We start from the raw sequence: 8,002 nt of genomic DNA, 5'->3' as shown, positions 1-8,002 counted from the left end.
AAAAGTCCCAAATGAGTTTAAAACTCTAAATAACATATCATAAGCAGTACCAGCACCTCAAAAACTAAACTCAATCTCTCATTCAAATCAAAACCCAACCCTTGGTAAAAAATTCTACAGAAACTTAAGCCACCATGAATTAAACTCACAAACAAAGCAATTTCTTACCTCCAATGGCTGAAGTATGGTACCAAGTTGCTCCCAGCTTAATCCTAGACACCAAACCTTCAATCCCCAAGCTTTATTTCCTCAAATATTTCAAAATCCTCAAGTCCCCAAGGAGAGTGAGAGAGAGAGAGAGAGAGAGAGAGAGAGAAAGTGTGAGAGTGTTTCCTTTTTTCTTTTCTGAGTGTTTCTCTTGTTTTCCACAGCCTTCCAAGTTGGCTAAACCAAGCCAAAGCCTACCAAAGACCCAAATGCCCTTAAACCCAAATTTTCCCCTACAATGCCCACAAGGGTAAATGAGTCTTTTACCCCTCCTTTTGCCTGTGATCTCTAATTTCCTCAAATGATTACCAAATAATTTCTCCATTACCCGATAAATCTCGGTAATGTGCTAAATTACTAAAATACCCATAGGCTCACCCTGAGCCAAGTATTTGACCCCGTTATGACTAAACCGCTAACTTTCCCCCTAGGATCGCCTCGTGCCGAATAACACAAATATATCCACATAGTAGTGTGGTCTTAATCATAAAACACACATATATTCAAATATGCCCTCAATGGACCAAAATTACAAAAATTCCCTTCTAATAAGAAATGAGCCCACATGTATGCTTAATACACCTAAACATGCTGATATAGTCATATTATAATATAACTCACATAATTCATATAATAACATGCTCATAACACATAAGCACTCAATTAATTCAATTATTGCCTCCCGGCTCCCTAATCTAGGCACTAAGCCATATTAGGGAATTTGGGGCGTTACAGAAGACGTCCCAATCCCAACTGCCAAGCTTCCCTCCAGAAAGAGACCCTTGAGCTCCCACACCCGGTCTGTTATTCCTCGACTACCCGAGCCTCCATGATCGGGAACTAAAGCTCAGGACAAGGCTTCACCGAGCTCATCTGACGGAGGTAAAGTCGTGTTAGATATGTCCAAGTGGTCTCCCACTCTCCTTAGGCGAGAGCCTAATGTTGTGGTTATTTTTAACGACCCCAAGAATAATTTTATGGTCTGGTCGGGGTAGACCTTAAGGTACATATTTTGATAGTTGGCTAGGGAAATACCAAACTATGTATTGTTTAAATGAAGTTTGGGATGGGATAGCCCTCCAATATGGAACCAACAACTATAAGGATCTTTCAAGGATGTCCCCTAATTTTAGGGAGGGGACTCCCTTAGCCTCGTCAAAAGATAGGGGATTTTCTGGTCCCCAAGCTGAAGATCGATAGAATCTTCCAGTTAGGTTTTTTTCACCTAGACGTCTCAATCATATATTGTAACATATAATCAACACTTGACGTTTTGCTTTTCTCTTTTTTAGGAAAGATGGACTCGGATCTTGACAACATCATTAACCAACCTGTAGCTTCCAGGGGAAACAAACGCCACCAGGCGTCCTCAAAGGGGGGTTGACCTTCTAAACTTACCAAAAGGTCCGAGCTACCCCCGTCAGTCTCAAAGCAACCCGACCTGGGCCTTGTTACCGATCCTCTAACACTTCTAAAAATTGCGGCCCCTCCTCCTATGAGCCAACCAAAACAAGTTCACCCTGCCCAGCCTCCAATCCAAGACATCAAACTCACTATTTCGACCTATGTCCCTGAGTTTGTGGTCGATAATTTCGCCGATACTCCTGGAGTTCAGCTCAGTTCTGATACATTGACTAGCGTGGGTCAATGCCTCAGCAACCTTAGGGCTCCCCAGTGGGAGTTTTGCCGACCTGCCAGAGTGCCAACACTCTCTTCGACAAGAGTGGAGAGTTACTTTCTTCGATAAGTTATCCTTTAAGAATTTATAGACTCCATGGTTCCTTATCAACTCTTTATTTCTTTATCTCTAACACTAGTTTTTAACTGCAGGCCCTTTTAACCTTTGTTCAGCATAATTATATCTTGAACCGTGAGGTCGCAACAAGCAAGGTGCACACCCAAGAGACCAGAGATGCACAGCTCAGGGCTGAAGAAAACCTTAAAAAGGCTCGACAGGAGAAGGAAACGGCCCAAAGGGAGTTGGAAACAGCTCGGCGGGAGATGGAGGCCAAGGAGACAGAGATCAAGAGCTGAATGCCAAGCTGGAGGAGGAAAATAAGGGGAATTTCAAGTTCATTGAGAGTGAGAAGGCTCGTCTTCTTGAGAAGTTTAGGACCATAAAAGATCACGGCGTTGACATGGAGATGTATCGTATTTGGGTCACCAATCCCGACCTCAACACCAGCTTCATGTCCATCAAGGAGACCAAGTTTGTCAACATATGGCAAGCTCCACTGGAGGAGGAAGAGGCTAGGCTCGAGGCTCAAGAAGCGACGGAGGCCACTGAGCAAACTGGGATTGTGGTTGATGGAGCTGCTAACCCTTGAAGTCCAACTCATGGGCTGCGACCCATTTTTGTTTCCCTTGTACTTATCTTATCTTATTTTTTTATGCCCTTGGGGCAAAGACAATTATAACTCGAAGTTTGAGTTATTTGACAAGTTTATATTTTTAATGGTAGTTTCGTTTATGCCCAAACTTCTTTCTCGAAATCTTTATGCATATTATCTACTTTTATCATTTTTTCCTTAATCTCATACTTCATATTTCTAGCTTCAAAATATTTCGAGCATACTATAAAATACTTGCTTTTATATTTGTTTATCTATACAAATAATGGCGTGCTTAAGTTCAAATTTCCATATATTCATACATTGTTCATTCGATTGCACATTTTTTACTTTTTTTATCTTAAAGGTCGAATATTACTTTTACCACGTATTTTCATTATAAAATACCTATTTGCATGTAACTTCGTTAGTCTAGCTATTTTTTTCTTAACTATAGTAACTTTTCTTATCCTCAAGTATGGTCTCAAGGTTGCAAGATCGAAACTCACTTGCAAAAATTTCTAGCTCTATCTCGACTCATGATTATTGTTGGTTTATCTAGAATTCCAACTTTTAATCGTGTCGATTAGAATTTGCTGGTTTGTTCCGAACTTGTTTAATCCGTGTTTGGTTAATAATCCATACACTGTTATTGTTTACTTCGTGCTTGGTTAAACAATCCATACGCTGCTATTAGAGTTTATTCTTATTGATGTTATATTTTTTCGAGCTTATGGTATGATTGTATACCACTTATGCCCCCTTAATATTCTATGATTGTAATCTTAGGTTATTGAATTTTGAGAGTTTGCAAAAAATATAACTATAAAAACATAAAATTGGAATAAGACTCATTGCTTTATTGATGAAAAATGAAAATTAAGTACAAGCTTAGTTGTAACAAAATAATCATCATTCCTACATTACTGGTAATAAGGGCGTAGATGTTCACCATTCCAAGCTTGTGGAACCAATTCCCCATTTAACCTTGCTAGTCTATAGACACCAGGTCAGATAATGGATTCAATTTGGTAGGGTCCTTCCCAATTAGGCCCAAGCACGCCTGCAGAGGGGTCTCGTGTGGCCAAAAACACGCGTCTGAGCACCAAATCTCCCAATCTAAATTTTCTATCTCGAACCCTCTTATTGAAGTATCTTGTAGCCCTTTGCTGGTATACAACGTTTTTAAGTTGGGCTTCTTCTCGCCTTTCTTTAATTAGGTCTAGAGTTTCTTTGAGCTGGGATTGGTTTGAGGTCTGGTTGTATGCTTCGCATTATATTGTTAGGATTTCGACCTCAATAGGCAGCATAGCTTCGCAACCTTAAGCCAGGGAGAAGGGGGTGTGGCCTGTTGAGGTTCGAGTTGTTGTCCTGTAAGCCCATATGACTTGTGGTAATTCTTCTGACCATTTTCCTTTGGCCTCTTCAAGCCTCTTCTTAATAGAGCTCTTTAGGTTCTTGTTCACAGCTTCGAGCTGGCCATTTTCTTATGGATGGGCTATTGAGGAATTTTTTTTTATTATCCCATTCTTTTCACAAAACTGTGTGAACAGTTCGCTGTCGAACTGGGTCCCATTGTCTGACACTATTTTCCTTGGTACCCCATATTTGCAGATTATGTTCTTTTACCACGAAATCCAAAACTTTCTTCGAGGTGATAGTGGTCTGAGGTTCGACCTCGGTCCACTTCGTGAAGTAATCAACAGCAACTACGACATATTTTACTATGCCTTTTTCCTATTGGTACGAATCCTATGAGGTTCATTCCCCATACTGCGAATGGCCACGAGGAGCTCATCATGGTGAGCTCGGTCGATGGTGCTCGCAGGATTGAAGCAAACTGTTGAAACTTGTCACAGTGCTTGATGTATTTGAATGATTCCGCTATAGTTGTAGGCTAGAAGTATCCTTGCCTAATTATCTTTTTTGATAGATTATGCCCCCCAATGTGGTCTCCACAAAGTCCTTCATGGATTTCTTCTAAAAAAAATTTATCTTTGGGTGGAGTTACACACCTTAATAATGGCATAGAATATCCCCTTCTGTAAAATTTTCCCTCTAAGACAGTGTACCTTGGTATCTTGTACATAAGTTTTCTTGCCTCATTTTGGTCTGCTAAGAGGCTCCTGGTTTGGAGGTAGCCTATGATTGAAGTCATCCAGGTAGGTTGCGAGTCTATTACGTTGACGTCATCTTCTTTAGGCTTGGCTATGCTCGGAACTGGTAGAAATTCGATCGACACCACATTGAGTGTGTCAGATTCCTTGGTTGTGGCGAGTCAAGCTAATGCATATGCATTTTAATTTTGCTCCCGTGGAACTTGTTCAATGGTGTAAAACTCGAATTATCTGACTGTTGCTTTAACCTTCTCCAAGTAAGCTGCCATTTTGATCCCCCGAACCTCGTATTCTCCTAAAACCTGGTTGACAACCAACTGGGAATCACTATAGCGGTGGATGGCTTTTGCTTTAAGCTCAAAATTTATCCATCTGAAGTTCTGCTAATAGTGCTTCGTATTCAGCCTCGTTATTTGATGCCTTGAAGCCAAACCGTAAGGCTGAGTGAAAAGGATTTCCATCCGGAATGATTAAGATAATTCCTACCCCTGATTCGTTCTCATTCGAAGATCCGTCGATATAAAGTCTCCACAGCTCGCGGGCTGGGGTTATGACTTCCTCGTTGGTGATTCCTATACATTCAACTATGAAATATGCCAAGGCTTGTCCTTTGATCGTCGAATTATTCGAGTTCAACCACCCATTTTAACAGTCTCCCGGACGCCTCAGGTTTTGACAACACCTGTCTCAATGGTTGATCAGTCAATACGTGTGCAGAATGTGCCTAGAATTATGGTCGGAGGTTTCAAGATGCATGTATCAAGCACAAGGCTAGCTTTTCCATTAATGGATATCTTGACTCTACCCCTAGTAATCTTTTACTAATATAATAAAAAAGGTTTTGTACTTTCTTGTCCTCCCGAACAAGTACTGCGCTAATTGCATGCTCAGTTGTGGCGAGGTATAAGTACAATACTTCCCCTGTGGCTGGTTTGGATAAGATTGGTGGTTCGGCGAGGTGCTTTTTGAGAGCTTGAAAAATGAGCTCGCACTCGTCTAACCTCTGGACATCCTTATGCTTTCAAGGCAAAGACATATCAATTAATCCCTTTATCTTATCTGGGTATGCCTCTATGCCCTGAGCATTTACTATGAATCCGAGAAACTTTCCCAAAGATACTCCAAATGAGCATTTTTATTGGTTATGTCTCATGTTGTATTTTTGGAGTATAGCAAAGCATTCTGCGAGATTGTCAACATGGTTATAGTTATGCTAGTCAACATGGTTATAGTTATGCTTGACTTGACTAGCATGTCGTCACCATACACTTCCATGTTGTTCCCTATTTGCTCGGCAAACATCCTATTTACCAATCTTTGATATGTGGCCCTGGCGTTCTTGAGTCTGAAAGGCATCACATTTTAGTAGTACAAACCTTTATCAGTCATGAAGCTCATATGCTCCTAACCGAGTGCATGCATGGCTATCTGGTTATATCCAAAATACGCATCCATGAACAACATGATGTCGTGACCCGTGGTAGCATCTACGAGCTAATCAATTCGAGGTAGGGGAAAGCAATCCTTTGGATACGCCTTGTTGAGGTTCGAATAGTCAATGCAAGTTTGCCACTTGCCATTGGGCTTTGGAAATAACATGGGATTGGCTATCTAATTGGGATAGAAAGCATCTCGGATAAACTGATTTTCCTTCAGCCTTTCGACCTCCTCTCTTAAGTCCTTCTTCCTTTCATCATCTAGGAGAATCCTTTTCTGTTGTTTAGGTGGGAAGCCTTTGTCTATGTTCAACGCATGGCTTATAATGTTTTGGTTGATCCCAATCATATTCGAGTGTGACCATGCGAACACACCTTGGTTTTCCCTTAGGAAGCAGATTAATTGATATCTCGCATCCTTTGGAAGGTTCTTCCCTATTTTTACCACCCTAGTGGTATCCTTATCATCGAGCTCAATGTCCTCGAACTCTTCGATCGGTCTGAGATCAGCCCTATCCTCCTCTATCTGGTGGTCGATCTCTTATTCGACCCCATACACTGTCTCTGTAACGTCCCAAAATTACCTAGTAAGGCTTAGGGCCTTGATTATGGGGGTTGGGATGGCAATATATGAAATTACATGTTTAATTGTTGTATTAATTGTTAATATGTGAATTATGTGATAATATGATTAAATGCGCATATTTAGGGATATTAAATATGCATGTGGGTCTGCTTCTTATTAGAAGGGCGACTTTGGTAATTTGGCCCGTTGCGGGCATAAATGTGTATTTATGTGCATATATGTGATATATGTGAGAGACCACATTATTATGTGGGTATATTTGAACTATTCAGCACGAGGCGATCCTAGGGAGCAAGTTAGCAGGAAAGTCACAACGGGACCCAATACCCGACCGGGGTGAGTCAAGGGGTATTTTGAGTATTTGATAATTAATCGGGTTATCGATTTATGAAAATAAATAATTGGTGATATATTTGGAGTTAGAGAGTCTAGGAGGGAATGTTGGGGAAATTTACCATTTTGCCCTCGGGGACGTTTTTGGTACCACGAGCCTTGTGATTAGTTTAAGTTAGATAAGCCTAGTTGAATAAAGGACAAAAGTAACATAAGCATCTAGTTTCTACAACCAAACTGACACCCACTCTCCTTCTCTTTTACTCTTGAGTTCTCAAGCTTTCCAAAAGAAAATCCTTGAAGCTAAGTGAGATTTTGGGCTAGGGTTACATGCATTGGAGCTAAAACTTTGGGAATAAATTCAATAACAACTTGTGGATTCAAACAGCAATTGAGGTCAGCTTTGAATTATGATTTATGGCCATTAATTTCTGAGTTTTTTGGTTGTTTTAAGAGTGTTCTTGAACCCTTTTAGCTTATGAATTGAAGTGAGAATTTGATGGGTTTTAAAGCTAGATTTTATATGGGTTGTGTTGCTGGAACATGTTATAGTGTTTGGGATAATTGAATTATGTTTTGGGTGATTTTTGAGTTGGTTTGGCTTGGGTTTAGCTGCTGAAAATGGAGTATTTTCTGGGTTCGAAGGGGTCAGGTTGCGACTCTGTTCTTGGTGTGCCGCGACCCTCTAGAACAGATGGGAGCTAGGGAAGGAGGGCGGGCTGCGGCGCTACTATGGCTGGGCCGCGGCACATGTCTGCTGATTGGGGAGGCTGGGCCTCTAATTGGAGGTGGGCCACGACATGGGGGCATATGGTCACGACTCTTAAGGGGTTTTTGGACCCCTAGAAGGTTTTGAACGTGGGAGCATAACCTTAGGGGCTCGGGATTGTTTCCACTACTCGGTTTGGTGGAACCCGAGGTCCCGGAGGCTAGGACTTGGTCCGGAAGCCTTTGATTACTCGATATTAATAGAATCCTATTTTATGGTTGTGA

This window comes from Humulus lupulus, chromosome X, assembly GCF_963169125.1.
Source record: "Humulus lupulus chromosome X, drHumLupu1.1, whole genome shotgun sequence".
Taxonomy (NCBI): domain Eukaryota; kingdom Viridiplantae; phylum Streptophyta; class Magnoliopsida; order Rosales; family Cannabaceae; genus Humulus; species Humulus lupulus.
Note: the sequence above shows the minus strand (reverse complement) of the source record.